This window comes from Cyanistes caeruleus, chromosome 29 (assembly GCF_971803275.1).
Source record: "Cyanistes caeruleus chromosome 29, bCyaCae1.hap1.1, whole genome shotgun sequence".
Taxonomy (NCBI): domain Eukaryota; kingdom Metazoa; phylum Chordata; class Aves; order Passeriformes; family Paridae; genus Cyanistes; species Cyanistes caeruleus.
The window spans coordinates 3,313,641-3,332,487 of NC_141729.1; the positions used below are offsets into that span (position 1 = coordinate 3,313,641).

General features: G+C 49.6%; 1 protein-coding gene and 1 long non-coding RNA gene across 3 annotated transcripts in view; one reads left to right on the forward strand and one right to left on the reverse strand.

The window, feature by feature from the left end:
• Window positions 1–18,847, forward strand: part of LRRTM4 (leucine rich repeat transmembrane neuronal 4) — a 151,414-nt gene that overhangs the window by 116,236 nt on the left and 16,331 nt on the right. The gene's annotated exons all lie outside the window — the stretch shown is intronic.
• On the reverse strand, window positions 12,498–16,791 carry LOC147648930 (uncharacterized). The gene is made up of 4 exons (XR_015279799.1): window positions 14,853–16,791; window positions 14,187–14,530; window positions 13,688–13,757; window positions 12,498–13,446 (listed from the first exon to the last, which is right to left on the reverse strand). It is a non-coding gene; the product is annotated as an uncharacterized LOC147648930 (long non-coding RNA).

The window sequence follows — 18,847 nt, forward strand, 5'->3', positions numbered from 1 at the left end:
TCCCCCGTGACCTTATGGAGCTCTGAGCTTGGGTTTGAGCTCTGTGAAAATAAGAGCAGCTGATAATTTATTTCATTCCAAACTCACATTTTTAATTAGCTGTCTACTACAAGCGATATTTCATCACCCCATCCATTGACAGGGAGACAGTCAAAGCTGTATTTTTAGTTCTTGTGCTCTGCTTTTCCCTCCAGATGCTCATCCTCTCTTTTTTTTCCTAATGTAAAACTATTAATTAATGAGAGACAATCATTCACATGGTGCCACTGGCTGTCAGGAACTAACAAATGCCAGTTAAAAAAGCAAAATAACAGCACTGGGAGCACGGAGAGGTGGCAGCAGGAGAAGGGAGATGAGAGGAGTTAATTGCTGGACTTCCAAACATCCAGAGAAGGGAGGCGTTAGGAAAGTTTACAGGGGAGAGTTAATGATGTACAACAAATTAATTCCAAAGGCTAAAGCTGGAAGGGAAACCCTAATGATGAAAGAAGGCAGGATGAGGACGGGGAAAAGGGATGGTGGGGCACTGGTGGGGACAGGACAGAGCTGCTGGGGGACCTCGTTTGGAGCCTTGGAAGGGAGCTCTGGATCTTCTGCTCCAGCAGAGCACAGGAGGCTGTGAAACACCACAGCAAGGGGGGCTGGAGCCTCCCCTGGGCCTGCTGAGCTGTGCTGAGAGGTTCTGCTGTCAGAGCTGCTGCTGGTGACAGGGTGAGCGTGCCTGGGTGTCCCCACGGACAGGAGGGCAGCGGGGTCATGTCAGAGGGGACAGTGGTGACAGCTCTGTCCTGGCTCCTTCCTGCAGCTCCTCTCCCAGCAGGAGGCCAGAGAGAAATATGAACTGGGGAGAAATAAACCCTGAGGCTAAGCAGGGCCATGGCTCAGGCTCCGAGGGGCTGTGGGAGGAAATAACTCCATTGTCCTGCAAACCTCCGCAGGTCTGGCACAGAGAGGGAGAGACTCTGCTTTGGGTGTCAGAACCCTCTGCTGGGGCTGTCCTGCCTCCCTTGATGAGGTCACCAGGTGATGCCTGAGGGTTTCAGCTTTTCCATTTCCCAGGTATTTGTGACCCTGCAGCTCTTCAGTGTGGAACTCCAAACTCCACACCCAGCGGCAGCTGCTGCTTCCCCACTTTGGGCAGACACAGCAATTCCTCTCCAGGCCTGGCAGCCAAGGACACCTCACTGCCTCAGGCCCCAGAGATGCAAACAAAAGGGAGCTGGGGGCAGCAAACTTGGGGGAAATCCCTTCATTCCCTGCAGCTGGAATTGGGAGATGAACCCCAATGTGCAAATGGACCAAACTTATAAAAGTGGGAAACCCATGACCTGCTGTCTATTTGGGGTGGGTTTTGTCTGCCTGAAATGCACCTGAAGGCCCTTCCATAAACAGAACTGCTTTTTATTCCCTGAATTTTGGCTGGCCTGTATTTTTAAGTAGTTCCCAAAAGGCATCCCACTTGATGCCTCAGCCTGACCTGAGACACCCCCTCCTCCTGCCCTGGCCTCCTGACTGCTCCAGAGCTGCAGCAACCAAGCCCACGAGAAGTTCCCTGGCACTGGGCTCTGTCTCTTTGAAAAGAGACATCTGAGCACTGCAATGCCTTTTTCATCTCACAGCACGATAATGCTCTCCATCAGTCTTTGCTCCAACCTTCCCGGTACTAAAGAGAATAAAAAAATGCCCCTTGATTTCCTCAGTGAGCTCTGGACCAAGCCTCTGCTTTTTACAGATTTTTCGATGTGAGGAGGGGAAAATGAGCTGAATATTCAGAGACAGCTCTGAGCCAGAGTTACATCAGGGCCCTGAGGAATTTGCTATCTGGGTTTTGGGATCACATGAGCTGGGAGGTCAGCTATTAATAGGTTCTAAGAGCTGGGCTGGTGATCATTAGGTGCTTTGAATAAATTACAAGGCGTTTGTTTCAAGTGGGTGTCATCTTCAAGGGGTCGGTAATTAAAGCTGTTTCTGGGTTAATGTTTTATCTGTTCGTCCAGCCGTGGAATCAATTCATAGCAAAGATTCCTTTTTAACACACTTGCACTACACATCCCTGAGGTTTTGATAAGTACCTTCCAAGGATGTCAGAACAAACATTAAAATTTGAATTTTGGTTGTTCAAAGCACTGGGATCTTTGTGGTGGATATAGGACTGACCCCAAACATCAGGATCTTTGTGGTGGACGGTGGACTGACCCCAAACATCAAGATCTTTGTGGTGGACAGTGGACTGACCCCAAACATCAGGATCTTTGTGGTGGATATAGGACTGACCCCAAACATCAGGATCTTTGTGGTGGACAGTGGATTGACCCCAAAGATCAGGATCTTTGTGGTGGACAGTGGACTGACCCCAAACATCAGGATCTTTGTGGTGGACAGTGGACTGACCCCAAACATCAGGATCTTTGTGGTGGACAGTGGAGTGACCCAGATCAAACACTGACACCACAACTCTGCAGGCCATTCATGATTCCCAGGGTGGGAAGCAGAATGATTGAAGGAACCCTGTGACATTCCCCATGAAAATACCTTTTCCCTTTCCTTTGCTGAGCTAGAAATGTTCTTTCCTTCTCTTTTGAGGTAGGAATGCTCTTTCCTTGCTTGTTGATGCAGCTGGGAGGATCAATAAGTTTGTCTCTTTTCTCATGTCTCTGCTTGTCCTCAATTATATTTGATTGGAGTTTGAGCAGGGAGTGTTCAGTTGCAGCACTTGGTAGTTCTCTGGCAGAAACCTGCATAATTTGGGGCAATTTACTGAATCTTTTTGTGCATCAGGTACCTATTTTTAAGCAAAGATAATGAGAGTTTTGTTCTACCTGTCTGTGATGTCTCCTAATCTGCGTTCCTGACCTTGCCTGGGGCCCACACTTCTGTAACTTTCAGGCTGCAATGTAAACAATTCTGTTCCTACTGTATTTCTGTTTACCCATGTGGCTTAAGGGGATTTTTTTTTATATTGGAAACCCTTTACCTGTGTTTGTTCAGACAGAAATTATCTATTCCATGGCATGCAGGGCAGCATTTTGTTCTCTTCTCTTTCTTTCCTGGCCTAAATAAAAGGTGAGACAGGCAGAAGCACCAAAGCATTGCTACAGCTGCCTCTCACCTTGAAATCACAGGGGAAACCCATAAATTCCAAATATTAGATTTAAGGTTTTGAAGATTCTTGATAGAAATACTACCAAAGGAGAGGCACCCTTGGGATTTACACCACGCTTGGATTTAATTATTCTTAGGGAAGCATTGTGTCCTGCCAAGACATTTGTCCTTTGCTGTCAGGGCTGCAAGTGCCAATTCCACTTTTCCAGAGAGGACCCATAATGGTCTGAAAATAAGCAAGTGAAACCAATTGTGGCTGGGATTATTGTAATTCTTGGTGTCATGGAAAGCTCATCCTGTTCAGGGTGCTCCAAATGCTCATCCAGAATTGCACATGGTCTTTCCCAGGCAGTATTTCCTTTGGGTTTGTATCGGTGGCAGCAGGAAAAATGGGATTGTGTTTGTGAGGGCACGGAGATCTTCACGGGAAGGTCAGGAGGTGACACAGGGAGACAGAGGAGGTGACACAGGTGGAGAGAGGGCAGCAGTTTCTTGCTCCTCTTCAGTGGAAACCTCATTTGCTGCCTTGGAACACCTCGTGGGTTTGCACAGGACTTTCAGTCAGAGAATCATGGAAGGGTTTGGGTGGGAAGGGACCTTCAAGTTTGTGTAATTCCAACCTCCTGCTATGGCAGGGACACCTCCCCCTGTCCCAGGCTGCTCCAGCCTGGCCTTGGGCACTTCCAGCCATCCAGGGGCAGCCACAGCTGCTCTGGGAATTCCATCCCAGCCCTTTACCACGCTTCCAGGGAGGAATTCCTTACCTATATCCCATTTAACCCTGCCCTCTGGCAGTGGGAAGCCATTCCCTGTGTCCCATCCGTTATTCCAGAAAAACCTTAGGAGAGAAATTCCAGGTGATGTTGTGGCCACCAGTTTTGATTCCTGAGGCCACCCCGGCCCCATGGTGCGTCTGGAGGATCCCAGTCCAGGGTCACATCCCAATTGGAAAAGCTCCTGATGTTTCATCCCAGGGGCAGCTCCATCCCAGGGAATCATGCTCTGGATAGAACCAGGAATGGCCCAAATGCCCTGGGAACATTCAGAGCAAGCAGGACTTGTGTATGCCTGCTCTGAGTCTCTCAGAGGCACTGGGGGAATTGGGAGGTTCAGCTCCCATTAATTTTTATGAAAATTTAGCACCCAAATGCCCCTGGGTAGTTTTGAAAAATCTTCTCTTTTAGTGGGAGGCATAAAAGCAAGCGTTTGGAATTAGTTGAATTGTGTGAGTAGTTCGTTAGTGTTGGAGATGATAAAAAATGCTCTTCCAGACAATTAATCACCTCCTGAGCTGCTCCAGAGGTGACATCTCCTTCCTGCCTCAGAGCACTTTGTTGTTGGACTGGAGCTGGGGAGTTTATGCTCCTTTTTAACTCCTTAGCCCACTTCATATATCTCAGGAAGTTCTCAGGAACCATAAAAACGTCTCACGGTCATTTAAGCTGTGCCACTTTATCAATATTGGTATTTAGGATGAAGGGAACAACTCTTAATTGTTTTCCTGTGCTCTGCCACGTGGACTACGGCTCTCATTAGCTCTGCTGAGGAGCTCGTGGAACAGGGGCAGGAATTTCCTCCAGGAAGTTTATTCCTGTTAAAAGTGACTGATGTTTTCTAGGCATCAGAATTTCCAGGGACCTCACTGGTGGGAGATGTGCTCCTGGTGCTCAGATTTTTCTGTGCAGAAAGGTTTATAAAAGCCTGGCTTTTGTCTCTGCACAAACAACGTCTGAGGCAGGACAGCCTTTTGGAATTGGGATGGGATACACTCAGAGTCAGGGAATCATTAGACCTGGAAAAGGCCTCCAAGACCATCAAGTCCAACCTTTGACCAAATCCCACCTCGGGGGAAAGTTGCACTCTGTGAAGTGCCTGCTCCTTTTTTAACACTTCCAGGGGTAATGAGTCCAAACATCCCTGGGGAGCCTGTTCCTGGTGTCACAACCGTTTTCTGTGGAGCATTCCCCACTTCCAGGCTGATAATTGAAGTTGAAAAACACCTTGGATAGGATAATTCCGTATTTTTTTTTGGAAAGGTCCTCCTCAAGCTGGAAAGATCCATGGAAATGGACCAAGGTCCATGGACCATTCCCCACTTTCAGGTTGATAACTGAAGTTGAAAAATACCTTGGATAGGATAATGCTGTGGTTTTTTTGGAAAGGTCCTCCTCAAGCTGTCATGGAGGTGACTCCCATTATCCTGCTCTTCACTGGGGGCGTGTAACAGAGAGATTCCCAACCACCCCAACTCCTCTCCGTCCGTTCTCGTTGCTCTCCATAAATAAACTTTCCCAGCCCCTGTTTTGCATCCTGGGGGTATCAGTTCCCTTCTGTCTCCAGGATCACTTACCTGGGGTGGGCTGATGGGAGCCAACAGCTCGTGCAGAGCCCCGCAGGATGTGTGGCGTACACCTGCCTCGCTAATTACCACATGCCAGCTTTAATTGCATGACTGCAGCAATGGGATCACACCACTTCCCCTGACATGTTGTGACTGCAACAGCCCACGTTGATTCCCTAGCTACCTGTTGCCCCAAAATGAAATATTTGTCTTATCTGACACAAATTATAATTATCCCAAGGAACCTGGAGGTTCTTCTTCCTCCCCTCCCCCTTTTTTTTGTCTTCCTAATTATCACTGTGGCTCCCAATGGAAGTGGTTGGTATAGCTGCTCATTAGCCAAATACCTTCTTTAGCAATTACCAGAAATTTAGGAAGCCAATTTGGAAAAAACACCGCAGAGTTTTGCCTTTGGAAAATCCTCAGGTTCAGCTCTGTTGGTGTAAATGTAAGAAGCTGCATTCCCTTGAAGAAGAGACAAATTTAGTACTCATTTAAAACCCAGACACCAAATTTTATTGATTGATATCGAAGCTATAAATTGAGCCTGACTTTAGCAAGCCTGAGCCTACCCAGCACCAGGAGCTTCCATGGAGAGACTTACAAGATTTACACTGGCCCAGGATCCTGATTGAAATCCTGTGACCTTTCAATTATTTTGTGGTGAAGTAATTTCAGCTCAGCCCTGACAAGCCCAGACGGTCAAACCCAGCCTCCAACCCCCATCAAAATACCAGGGAACACATTTCTTGTGGAATTTTTGTGGGGCTCTTGAGGCTCTGCTTTATGTTCATATCTTAGGTGAAACGTCTCAAAACCTTTAACTCAGTGAAAATTGTGGCATCCTTGCCATTTCACAGCATCAGACACTGAAATATTAAGAACAGAGCAGAATATTCGGAGATGATAATCCCAGCCGTGCTCAGCTCTGGAAGTGGCTCAGGTTGGGATGTTGTTTCCCACAGGAATGAAGGACTGCAGATGGATTTGGGGAGCTTTTCTCCACCTTTTCACAGGGTCAGAAGGTTCCCAGCTGGCACAGGCCCTGGGCACCCGAGGGGAGTAAAGATCCAACAAAAAGCCTGGCTTTGGCTCTGTTCAGGAGAGCGGAACTTTGCTGTGTCCAGGTGTCTCCAGGTGCTGGTTTCCAGCAGGAACTTGCCAGAATTAGGATTTCCTGTCCCACACCAGACACAAGAGCTAACGAGGGGCCAGTCAGTGCAATTCCAGCCCCGGAGGAGAAGAGGGAATGCAGACTCTGGAAAACAAAGTGCTGTAGGAGTTAAGCCGAGGGCGTGAGGCGCTGGCTGAGTTCCCAGCTTTGTCACCGTTTTCTGGGTGACCTTGGCCAAGTCACATCATCTTTCTTTACCTGAGAGCTGTGTGTGGGAGTAATGATGTCTCCCTGGGCAAAAAGGCGCCTTTCCTGCTGCATTCCGATGCTCCGGTGTCTGGGATCACAGGTGTTTCTAGAAACTCAGGACATTACAGTATAGATTGTCCCATCCTACGTGTGTCTGGAGCACTGGAGCTCTATAAATACAGATATAATCACCCCAAAGCCTGCTGGATCCCTTCCTCCGCGCTGCAATCCTGACAGATGTGTTCTCAGCAAGATTCCCCCATATTCCATAGCCGAGCGGAGTCCGGATGCCAGGGAAACAAAAGAAGATTAATTAGGCTGTCATTGTGTGAAATTGGGTTTGGGGATGGCGGGCACACTCCGCAGCCTGCACGGAGCTGGGCCATTTTTTTAATTAGGGGAACTGAGAGGGGGAAAGGAGCCAGGTCGGGAGGAGCAGGGGAGGTGCCCAGGGGACCGTGGGGTTTGTTTGGTGACATGGACTCTCGGGGAAGGGCTGGGTGATGCCCTGAAGCACTCCCTGCAGAGCAGATACCTCCAGGAACCTCCTTGCCAGCACAAGCAGGTGCAGCAGGGCTGGATGTGCCCCAGGGAAGGGCAGGTGTTCACAGCACCTCTGAGCACGGGGCTGTGGGGCCAAACCTGCTCTGAATTCCGGCTGCTGCTGCCGGGGGTGCATCCCAAGAGCCAGGGCTGGCTGGGCTCTGTCCGGGCTCTCTGACCCCTCTGGAGCATCTCTCTTGGCAGCTCCATAGATTCCCCAACAGCAGCTTCTTTCTCTTTTTTCCCCCTTTGTCCCTTTTTTCCCCAGCCTGAATTTGGGTTTGTTTATCTGGAGGCTGAGTTGTGCTTGCAGGCAGATGAATTTTTGGTGTCAATTCGTTACAGCAAGGCAGCACCTCCGTTCCAGCTCGCCTCTAACAGCAGCAGCAGCCACCTGCAGCAGGGCAGGGAGCTGCCAGGGGGCAATTGGAGACCTGCTGGATCCTCCTGAACATCCAGGAGATGAACATGGTACTCAGAGCCTCTCTAATTTAGCTCTGCTCCGTTACATCCCTCTCACAAACGAGCACCTGTTGTGTTCTTGCCTCCCTTTATAGAGGAGGGAGGGGAGTGTTTCAGTCCAGGTGAAAATACCCCAACTCCCTCTCCTGGTTTTGCACTTTCTGCTGGAGAAGGGAATGTTTTGTGTTGCTGGGGGCAGGGTGAAGTCTTTATCTCTTGGAGATGAGAGCTTTGAGGTGAGACAGGAATGGTTGGAGGGGCTTTCTCCCCTTCCTTGCCAAACCAAAGCCAGCTCCCAGGTGAAGCACAGGGGAAGAGCAGCACCTGGGCAGGGGCAGAGCTGCCCAACACAGAGGGTCTTTGCTCTCTGTTGTATCCCAGTGTCACCAGCTCCCCCCATTGCAGCCCATCATGGAATCACGGAATGGCTTGGATTGAAAGGGACCTTAAATCCCACTGAGTGCCACCATGGGCAGGGACAGCTCCCACTGTCCCAGGCTGCTCCAAGCCACGTCCAGCCTGGCCTGGGACACTTTCAGGGGCAGCCACAGCTGCTCTGGACAATCAGCCCCTGCTCAGGTGTGATTTCCTGATTTAAGGAGTTGCACTGGGGCCGTATCCAGGTGCCTCAGGAATCCTCTGTTCTCCCTGTTCCCACAGAACACACCGGCTGTTGATGCTGCGGCCCCAGAGGGAAGGAAACATTCCCTAAATCCCACTGTCTCCTCTCCATCAGATGTGGAGCTTTTCCCTGCTCTCTTTCCCTGCCCAGTGCCGGGCTTCACTGCAGCTCCAGCTGTACTGGGATTGCACTGGGATTGTCCTGGGGCCGGCAGCTGAAGGCTCCCTGAACCCCAGAGGTTTTGCAGGTACTCCAGAACCTCGAGGCAGCCCTCTAATCCAGGACCTAACAGCTTCCTCCTGCAATCAGAGGGAGTTTGGGAAACTTTGCTTAGCCTGTCCAGGGCAGTTTGTCATTCCAAGTGTCACCGGGGTCCTGGGAGCAAGTCTTGGAAATTAAAACAGAGAACAAAGCTCCAATTACCCAAATCTCTGCTACAAGGCAAGAGATCATTCCCTGGTTATTGCTAATTAACCTTTGCAGAGTGATTACCATGACGGCCAGAAATGTGTGTTCTGTGACCTCAGACGAAGCAAAGGAACGCGGGGAGGGTCAAAGATCTTGGTTTGGAGTGACAGGACCAGGAGAAACGGCCTCAAGTTGCACCAGGGAAAGCTTGAATTGGACAAAAGGAGAAAAAAAATCACAGAAAGGGCTGTAAACCACTGGAACAGGCCGCCCATGGGAGTGGTGGAGCATTCAAAAACCTGTGGATGTCCTTGGGGACACGATTTTGTGGTGACAATGGTGGTGCTGGGCTCTGTTGGACTCAATGACTTTGAAGTTCTTCTCCAATCCCAAGGATTCTGGGACTCCCCGATCCTGACGTTTGCTGTTTGAGCAATGCTCGCCCAAGCCTTTCTCAAAGATTCACAGATTTACAATCCCAAACTCCCAGCTGGGATTTCTCACCTGTGCTGCCCCCTCTCCAAATATTCCTTCCAGGAGTTTGCAGCTCAGAGAAAACCTCTGCTGTTCACTTGGAATCTATTTATTCTCTGTCTCATCCTTTATTGTCCCTGTGAAGAGACTCTCATGAATACTTCAGGAAAACATTCATAAATAGATCCTTAATTATTTAAACCCATTTTCCCCTTTCCTTCCTTAAGGGTGTTGCCTTTCATCTACCCAAGCTGAATTTATTGCAGTGCTTAATAACTTTAATTTCAATTAAGTTTTGTGTGTACACGACTCCAGACCTTGTATCCAGCTGTTTGCCAGCAGCTGATTGAGTTGGGATTTTTATAAATTGGGATTTTTCAGTTGTAGATGGTCATGTTCTCACTTCCACCCTGGGAAAAGGAAGGCTCCAGGGAGAGCTCAGAGTTCCTTGCAGGGCTTAAAGGGGCTCCAGGAGAGCTGGAGAGGGGCTGGGGACAAGGAATGGAGTGCCAGGACACAGGGAATGGCTCCCACTGGAAAAGGGGAGATTGGGGTGGGATTTTGGGAAGGAATTCCTCCCTGGGAGGGTTGGGAGGGGCTGGGATGGAATTCCCAGAGCAGCTGGGGCTGCCCCTGGATCCCTGGATATGCCCAAGGCCAGGTTGGAGCAGCCTGGGACAGTGGGAGCTGTCCCTGCCATGGCAGGGGTGGCACTGGGTGAGATTTGAGGTCCTTCCAACCCAAACCATTCCAGGACTTTGTGATTCCATGAATTATTCAGTGTTCAGGCCTCAACACAGCTGCAGGCAAGGAGGCAATCATGGATTCATGGAATTGTTAAGGTTGGAGAAGGTCTCTGAGGTCACCAGGCCACACCCGAGCCCCGTGTCCAGCACTGACCCTGTCCCCACGTGTCACCCCCACACCAGGTGTGTACGAGGTCACCCCTCTCCCCACTGGAATCCCTGGAGGTGCAATAAGGGCCTGAAATCTTCAGATAAATGGGGGTTTATGGAGGTGATGTTGGGTGGGAGTTGAAGAGAAGAATTTCTCCTCAGAAACATCAAAACAAAACAGGCACAGTTGGTGTCGATTAAATCAGATTATTCCCTCTCCATAGTAACCAGCCTGAGCTCCCCATTTCCCTTCCCACTGCTCCTGCCTGGGAGCGTTTCCTGGAGCCCGGGATGCGTTGCACAGGTGACCTGGCCATGCCTGTGTGTGACAGCAGCTGCTCAGGGCCTCCCCTGGCTCCTGCCCGCAGCACAAACGGCCCAAAACCCCCCAAAACCCCAGCACAAACCCCACAGCCAGGGCTGCTGCCAAGGCAGGATAATTCACCTTGTTCCATCCAGGTTCCCATGGCACACCCAGACTGGGGGAAGCAGCACTCCTGGGAGCCTGGAGGGGTGACAGGGACATTTCTGTGCCTGTCCCTCGGGGCTGAGCGTGTGGGGCTGGGCAGGGAAGCGCTGTGGGGTCAGGACACGGCCCAGGCCCCCTCATCAGGCCTGCAAACCCCAATTAACACCAGGGCTCGTCGGGCCAGGTGCTACAGACCCACCTGGAGAACGTCAGGAACACCAGGATGAACCTGGAGAACATCAGGAACACCAGGATGAACCTGAAGAATGTCAGGAACACCAGGATGAACCTGAAGAATGTCAGGAACACCAGGATGAACCTGGAGAACATCAGGAACACCAGGATGAACCTGGAGAACATCAGGAACACCAGGATGAACCTGGAGAACGTGAGGAGCACCAGGATGAATCTGGAGAACATCAGGAACACCAGGATGAACCTGGAGAACATCAGGAACACCAAGATAAACCTGGAGAACATCGGGGAGCCTCAGGTGCAGCTTTTTGAGTGTCCTCCTCCTTCCTTGGAGTGTTCTCCTGCCTAGTTCAGAAAAATCAGGGCTTTTGTCCAAAAAACCCTCTTGAGCCTTTAGAATTTCTGTCCTACCCTGAGTTTTCCAAGCGTTCAGGAATTTGAATGCTCCTTCCCAGCTGTGGGGTCACCTCCTTCACAAAAAACAACCCCAAAAATCTCCAAACCCCCAAACAACCTCAGCTGCTTTTGTGCTCGTGGGAACTCAAAATTTAAACCGGGCTTGGAGAGCTTAAGGCAGGCCTGACAACCAGCTCCAAGTTTTGAACAGAAACTTTGTGAATCCTTGTCCCCCCAGTAAATAAATTGTTTTAAAGCTGAAATCTTAAAATCACTCAGGCTTTCAGTGACTGCCTCGGATTTTTTTTTCTCCCCAGCCATAAAGCCAAATTATACAGGGTATATCCCATGTAATTCCTTTTCTGGCTCTATCTTATCTCCAGCTCTTAGCTGATGTGATTGAAAAACTCTGCCATTCTGTGACATAAATCCCAATAAAGCCCCAAAGGCCAGCCAGGAGCAGGTCCAGTCGCTTTAGAGCGAGGCTCTCTCTTTATATCTAAATATTTTTATGTCTTGATTTATTTTTTTAATTAATTCTTTTTAATTAAAGGAAAGAAAGAACTCCAATTGCACCTCCTGATGCTGTGCTGGAACAACAGTGTGGGAAGCGGGGAGGAGAGAAAAGCATTTGGATGCATTTGGATCTGGAGCTGTTGTATTTTGCAGCGACCTGAAACACCCAAATTTTTCTGTTTATTTGTCACTTTCTTATTTTATTTGTCAGTTTTTTTATTTTATCCGTGTGGTTGAGCTGTGAGTCTCGTGTGACTGTGAGCAAACCACCCTCCAGGGCCAGCCTAGAAAAGAACATTGTCTTACACTTTAAATTCTTCTCACACTTTAAATTCATGGCTCAAGTGACTGAATTCTCAAACTTTTCTCCCTGTTTTCAGCACAGCAGCAAAAGACAAAAAAAAGGTTCCTTGGTTTCTGGGCCAAGCTCTGAAAATGGGTGGAAATATGGGAAATTTTTGGTTCATCTGCTGTCTGAACGCTATTCCTGCTTCAGTTTAGAGAGATATTGGGAAGGAATTCCTCCCCGTGAGGGTGTGATGGGCTGGGATGGAATTCCCAGAGCAGCTGGGGCTGCCCCTGGATCCCTGGGAGTGCCCAAGGCCAGGCTGGAGCACCTGGAATAGTGCCAGGTGTCCCTGTGGGTGGGAAGGAGCAGTGGGATGAAATTATAGAGGGACACAGCAGGGATGGAAGTGATCATTATTTGTTTATTCAGGGTTTTAACGCCCCCAAACCACATTTCAGACTGAATTTCCCCCCAGTGACCTGCAGGAGCTCAGGTGGGACTCTGAGAGCTGCGCAGGTTCTCCCTCTGAGGCTGAAATGCTCCTTGAAAGTTGCTCAGAGCAACAGAGGGATTCTCCAGCATGGGGAAATTCTGGGTACAGATTTGTGCTTAAGGTCTGCAGAATTATCGAGATTGGAAGAGACCTTCAAGATCTCCCAGCCACCCCAGCAGCTCCATCTCCACCCCTAAACCTTGTCCCCAAGTGCCACATCTAGATTCCTCCTGAGCACTCCCAGAGATGCTGACTCCACCAATTCCCTGGGACAAATTCTTCCAAAGCCTGACCCCCTCCTTCAGTGGAAAACGCATTCCCAAAATCCAACCTGAGCCTCCCCTGGAACACCCTGAAGCCGTTTCCTCTCATCCTGTCTGAGATTGAGACCGACTCGAGACCGACCCCAGCTCACCCCAACCTCCTCTCAGGCAGCCCTAGCTTCACCCAGACTCCACAAATAACCAAACCTTCCCCAGATTGTTTATTAAGGATGTTTTGGAGGCAGAATTGGCTTGGCCTGAGCAGGATAGAATTTTCGCTGGCATGACAAGTTAAGATTAGAGCTGGCACGCCGTGGGCAGGATTTAGTGCTTCATCTCTTTGTATTCACCTCAGTCAATAAGGCAGGAAATTTATTTACTGTCCAGAGTCAGTTTAGTGCCTGTCTGGAGCATTGTTTTAGCAGCTGGAAATGGCAATACATCCATGGATCTGGTTTGGAATGAATGACTTTCGATACCCCAGGAGAAGGATGAGCAAACCTGTTTGTGCTGTATTGACAGAGAGATGAATTTCCCCTCCAAGTTGAATCCCATGGATTTGATGATTTTTCTTGAGAAACTTTTCGGTTTGATTGTTGTTTCCACTGGTTTTCCTGGAAGACGGAATTGAAAAGAGTTTCATTTTTTTTAGCCTGAGACAGATCTTGGGGTCATTAACAGCCAAAATGGAACTGGCACTTGAGGGGAAAGTGGAAGAGCTGTGGGAAACCTGTTTGGGGGGGAAAGGGGAGGAGAGGACGGACATTTGGATGATCCCATTTGGATATTTGGTTTCTCCAGGCAAGAGGAGAAAAAGGCCCTGCTGTCTCCTAGCACAGGATTTTCCACACTCACCTGGGAAAATTTTGGCTTCAACCCCACTCCATCACAGGGTGAAATTCCATCACAGGAATTCCATGTTGGACTGGTGAGAGATGTGAAAAGAGAAAATCCCTGGGTCTGTCCCTTCTTTCCTTCATCTCAGGTGATTTTACCCCTGGAGAACCCATGCCTGGAATTCATCCATCCATGAGCTTCCCCTGGCCTGCCCATTCCAGGCCCAGGTTGAAGCCCACAGTGAAGTGGAGAAGGCTCCACACTGCCCAAATCTTAATTGAAGAGATTTGGACCTTGCAGAGCTCTTTAGGATATCCATAATATATTATGTATTAATATATTAATGAATACATTAAAGAATTATACTTTAACTCATAAACTTAAAAATAAATAGGTTAATTAAGGACGTGTAATGGGCCATTTAGAGCAGAAAATGGGTGTCACTGAGAGCCTTGTCTGGGTGTTAAATTGCCACATGTCCTGGGGGCTCGGGAAATGGTCAGTCTGAGGAGAGAACCTGCAGCCACTGAAGTCAGTCCTCGTGGGTGTTTCCTGGGATCACACAGGCAGGAAGGAGTCCAAATGTTGGAATGCAGGGCTGCACCGGGGTGCAGAAGGGCTGGGAGCAGCCAGGTGGAATCGGCCTGCAAAGCTTTAGGTGTGAGTATGGCCTGGGTGTAAACACCAGCCCCTGGGTGTGAAAATCAGCCCCTGGGTGTGAGCATGGCCTAGGTGTGAGCACAGCCTGGGTGTGAGCATCAGCCCCTGAGTGTGAACATCAGCCCCTGAGTGTGAGCACAGCCCCTGGGTGTGAACATCAGCCCCTGAGTGTGAACATCAGCCCCTGGGTGTGAGCACGGCCTGGGTGTGAGCACGGCCTGGGTGTGAGCACAGCCTGAGTGTGAACACAGCCTGAGTGTGAAAATCAGTCTGAGTGTGAGCACAGCCTGGGTGTGAGCACGGCCTGGGTGTGAGCATGGCCTGGGTGCAAACATCATGTCCTGCTTGTGAAAATCAGCCCCTGTGTGTGAGCATGGCCTGGGTGTGAGCATGGCCTGGGTGTGAGCACAGCCTGGGTGTGAGCACAGCCTGGGTGTGAGCACCAGCCACTGGGTGTGAGCACCATCCCCTGGATGTGAATATCAGCCCCTGAGTGTGAACACCATCCCCTGGGTGTGAGCACCAGCCCCTGGGTGTGAAAATCAGCCCCTGGGTGTGAGCACAGCCTGGGTGTGAACATGGCCTGGGTGTGAACATCAGCCCCTGAGTGTGAGCACCATCCCCTGGGTATGAGCATGGCCTAGGTGTGAGCACAGCCTGGGTGTGAGCAGAGCCTGGGTGTGAGCACAGCCTAGGTGTGAACACCAGCCCCTGGGTGTGAACACCAGCCTGGGTGTGAGCTCCAGCCCCTGAGTGTGAGCACCAGTCCCACCGTCCTGCAGCCAGTCACAGCCAGCAGTGCTGGCCCATGAGAGCGTGGCTCACATTCCATTTGATTTTCCAAAGCGTCTTTCCCAATCCTGATCCTCGGAGGCGGCCGCAGTTCATTTTGCCCGCTTTATTCCGTGCTTTATGTGGGAGGGAGCAGCTCCCAGCTGGGAATTCTCCAGGGCTCCTCTCTCCCAGATGATGTTGGGCACCTTTAGCCCTTTGCCCATGGAACGTGCTGGATTTGCAGGGACTTTTATCCCTGCCAGAAAGGAGGGAAAACTGCAGTGTCCTTAGGAAAAGCATCCCGGGGCTGAGATGAGAAGGTGCAATTGCAGAAGCAGCGGGAGAGGAGCGCGCTGCCAGGGCAGAGGGAGGTGAGCTTCCGTGCTGGATGGAAACAGCTCTGTCCCCACTCCTGTGCTCCCCAGAAATCCTGGCCTCACTCATTAAGGAAAAACCAGCCCAAGCACATCTTGAGCCCTCCCAACACGGTCAGCAGGGAAATTTTGGCTCCACACCAACATAACTGAGATTGTTCTCTTCCACCAGGCGTAAATTCCCCTCTCATAACGATGCTTTACATCTTATTTTGTGTATTTTGCAGTTCCTCGTCCTGTAATCACAACCTGGTGTTTTTCTGTTGCATTTATCCATGGAATTATTGGAGATTACAATTCTGCGCTGTGTATTTATGTGTGGCACACTGTGGTTCCTCCTTTGTGTAACCCAGAGCGCTCCAGCTGTGGCAGTGCTGTCCATCACAGCTGGATTAGATTCCCACAAGGAACTGAGCAATCACTCATCTTCCTTCCATGGGATTGTATGAGCAAAAAAATTCCTGATCCAACTGGAAAAGGAGAAGGAAAACTGGTTCATTTACCTGGTATTGCTTTCATACATTCATTTTTTTTCTCTGTGAGGCCAGAGCAGGCTGTGTTGTTAGAGCAAATAATCTCCATCTCATTAAGTGCCTCACGACACTAAAATAAGGTAAAAAAGTTCATTGGAACAGTGATTCCCCACATCTGTGTGGGTTTTCTCCCAAACAATTATTTCCCAAAGGCAATAAGGATCTGCAAGGAGTTTTTCTTCCCCTTTATTGAATATTCACTGGTTTTCTGTGCTTGCCTAAACTCACAGGAGAAATTAATGGGGGGAAAAAAAAGTTATTTTGTGATTAAACTGCAGAATATGTACTCATTGTTCTTGAGGAAGGAATTCCTCCCTGGGAGGGTGGGGAGGGGCTGGGATGGAATTCCCAGAGAAGCTGTGGCTGCCCCTGGATCCCTGGGAGTGTCCAAGGCCAGGCTGGACAGGGTTTGGAGCAGCCTGGGAGAGTGTCCCTGGCATGGCAGAGGGTGGGAATGGAGCTCTGCTGTCCCTCCCATCCCAAACCAGTCTGGGATTTTGTGATTTTTACCAATCCAGACTGAAATGTGGCCTGGATCCCCAGGACTCCCAAAGCAGCATAATCCCAGGGACTTTGACAGAGTTCTGTGAGTTTCAGGCATTTGAGAAAGTCTTGGTATTTTTTTATTTTTTTTAGTAAGCACATCCCTCCTTAGTAAGCCAAAAGTGGGGAAAAAATAATCAGCAATTCCTCTTTCTGCTCCAGTGAAGCTCCTGATTCCCTGGGAAGTTTGAGAGACTTTTTCCTTTGCTTAAAAAAAATAAAAAAAAAAATAATAAAATTAATTGGAAATGACAAGAGGAAAATGATCCAGCTGAATGCTTTGATAAGCAATCAAGGCTTAATAGATTAGAAAATATAATTAATTACTTAATTATACTCAAAGTGGTTGTTGTTGGGAGATTGTTCAGTGAAAAGCCATTGTTGGGTGGGAGGATGTGCCCGTGGAATGAATGTCAGGCTGCAGGAAGCCTCTGCTGCTGGCAGGGGCTCATGGGGAGCAGACAAGTTGTTCCATGCTCCCATGACACAAATTCCAAAGGTTTACGAGCAGGAGCTGCCCCTGGAGGGTGCTGGCACTGCCCAGGGAACGGGCACGGCCCCGAGGCTGCCGGATGCTCTCAGGACAGGGGGGGAGTGTTGGGGGGCTCTGTGCAGAGCCAGGAGTGGGACTCTGATCCCTGAGGGTCCTTTCCAACCCAGGATATTCCAGGATTCCAAGCGGTCACTGGTTCTTTGCCCCCACGGCTGCTGATGTGACCCAGTGACCACAACATCCCTGCCAGGCTCTCCCTGCTGGACCGAGCCTGAGGCCCAGCTCAGTCTGCAGCTCAGGGACGTTTCTTATTCCAGTGGCTGCAGAAAAACCCCGAAATGATGGCAGGGAGAAACCCCAAACCAGCCCCACTGTCCCCTCTCCGCCCCTCTCTGGCTGGAAGGGGAGTAAGAAGAATGAATATCTGGAAGGGTGTATTTTTAGAATCTCCAAGATCAGCGCGTGTTTTTAAACTGTCTGGGTTGTTGCTATTCTAGAAATGTTCTTTTCCAATGAGCTGGAACAGGCTGGAATAAGCTGGAACAGGCTGGAATGATCTGGAATAGGCTGGAATCAGCTGGAACAGGCTGGAACAAGCTAGAACAGGCTGGAATGAGCTGGAACAGGCTGGAATGAGCTGGAACAGGCTGGACTGAGCTTGAATAGGCTGGAATGATCTAGAATAGGCTGGAATGAGCTGGAACAGGCTGGAACAAGCTAGAACAGGCTGGAATGAGCTGAAATAGGCTGGAATGATCTGGAATAGGCTGGAATCAGCTGGAACAGGTTGGAATCAGCCAGAACAGGCTGGACTGAGCTGGAATAGGCTGGAATGATCTGGAATAGGCTGGAACAGGCTGGACTGAGCTGGAATAGGCTGGAATAGGCTGGAACAGGCTGGAATGATCTGGAACAGGCTGGAATGATCTAGAATAGGCTGGAATGAGCTGGAACAGGCTGGAATCAGCCAGAACAGGATGGACTGAGCTGGAATAGGCTGGAATCAGCTGTTTGGCAATGTCCCAGTGGCTGCTGTGACACTTGGCGATGCTCCCCAGCACTGAGGGGCTCACGCTGCTTTCCTTAATTGCACTCGGGTTTTGTTCTCCTGCTTCCTGCCTTTGCTGCCTCTGGAATTGTGTTATTAGCTCCTCAATCTGAGAGGAGAAATGCTGTCCTGGGGAGCTGGGCCAGGCAGGAGCAGCGGGTTTTGCATTTGGTGCCTCTGGAGCATCCCTGCTCTGACAGTTGGCAAAACAGACACCAAAATCTGGTGACTCCACAGAAGAGATGCAGGAATTTTGATGCAATTCCTGAAAATAAAAAAAAAATAAATGCAGAACTACTGGGAAAAAAAACCCCCAAAGATACAGTTGAAGAGAGTTTCTGTTTTTATCCAGCTGTTTATCCACTCCAGAATCTCCCTGGGAAGGGTTGAAGGAAAAGCTTCACATAGCTCTGGTTTTGGAATAAAATCACGAATCAGCAAATCCCACCTCGAGGCTTTTAGAGAGGTTTGAGGTGTAGGAAACTCCGTGGATGAGACCACCCTGAGCTGGAGACAGGAGCTCCATCTGTGTTGTTATTCCCTAGAGAACAACTTCTCATTGATAAAAGGATGTTGTGGCTTCTTATCTTGGATTTTGGGCTGTGGCCCTGACATCTGGAACATGTTCTGGTCATTTCTGTTGTGCCTGATCCTCAGAACAGCTCCTTGTGCTGCCCCCAGACAGCTCCAGATTTAAGCAGGAATCACTAAACCCTTCAATAGTTTGGAGCATAGATTCAAAACTGCCTTGAA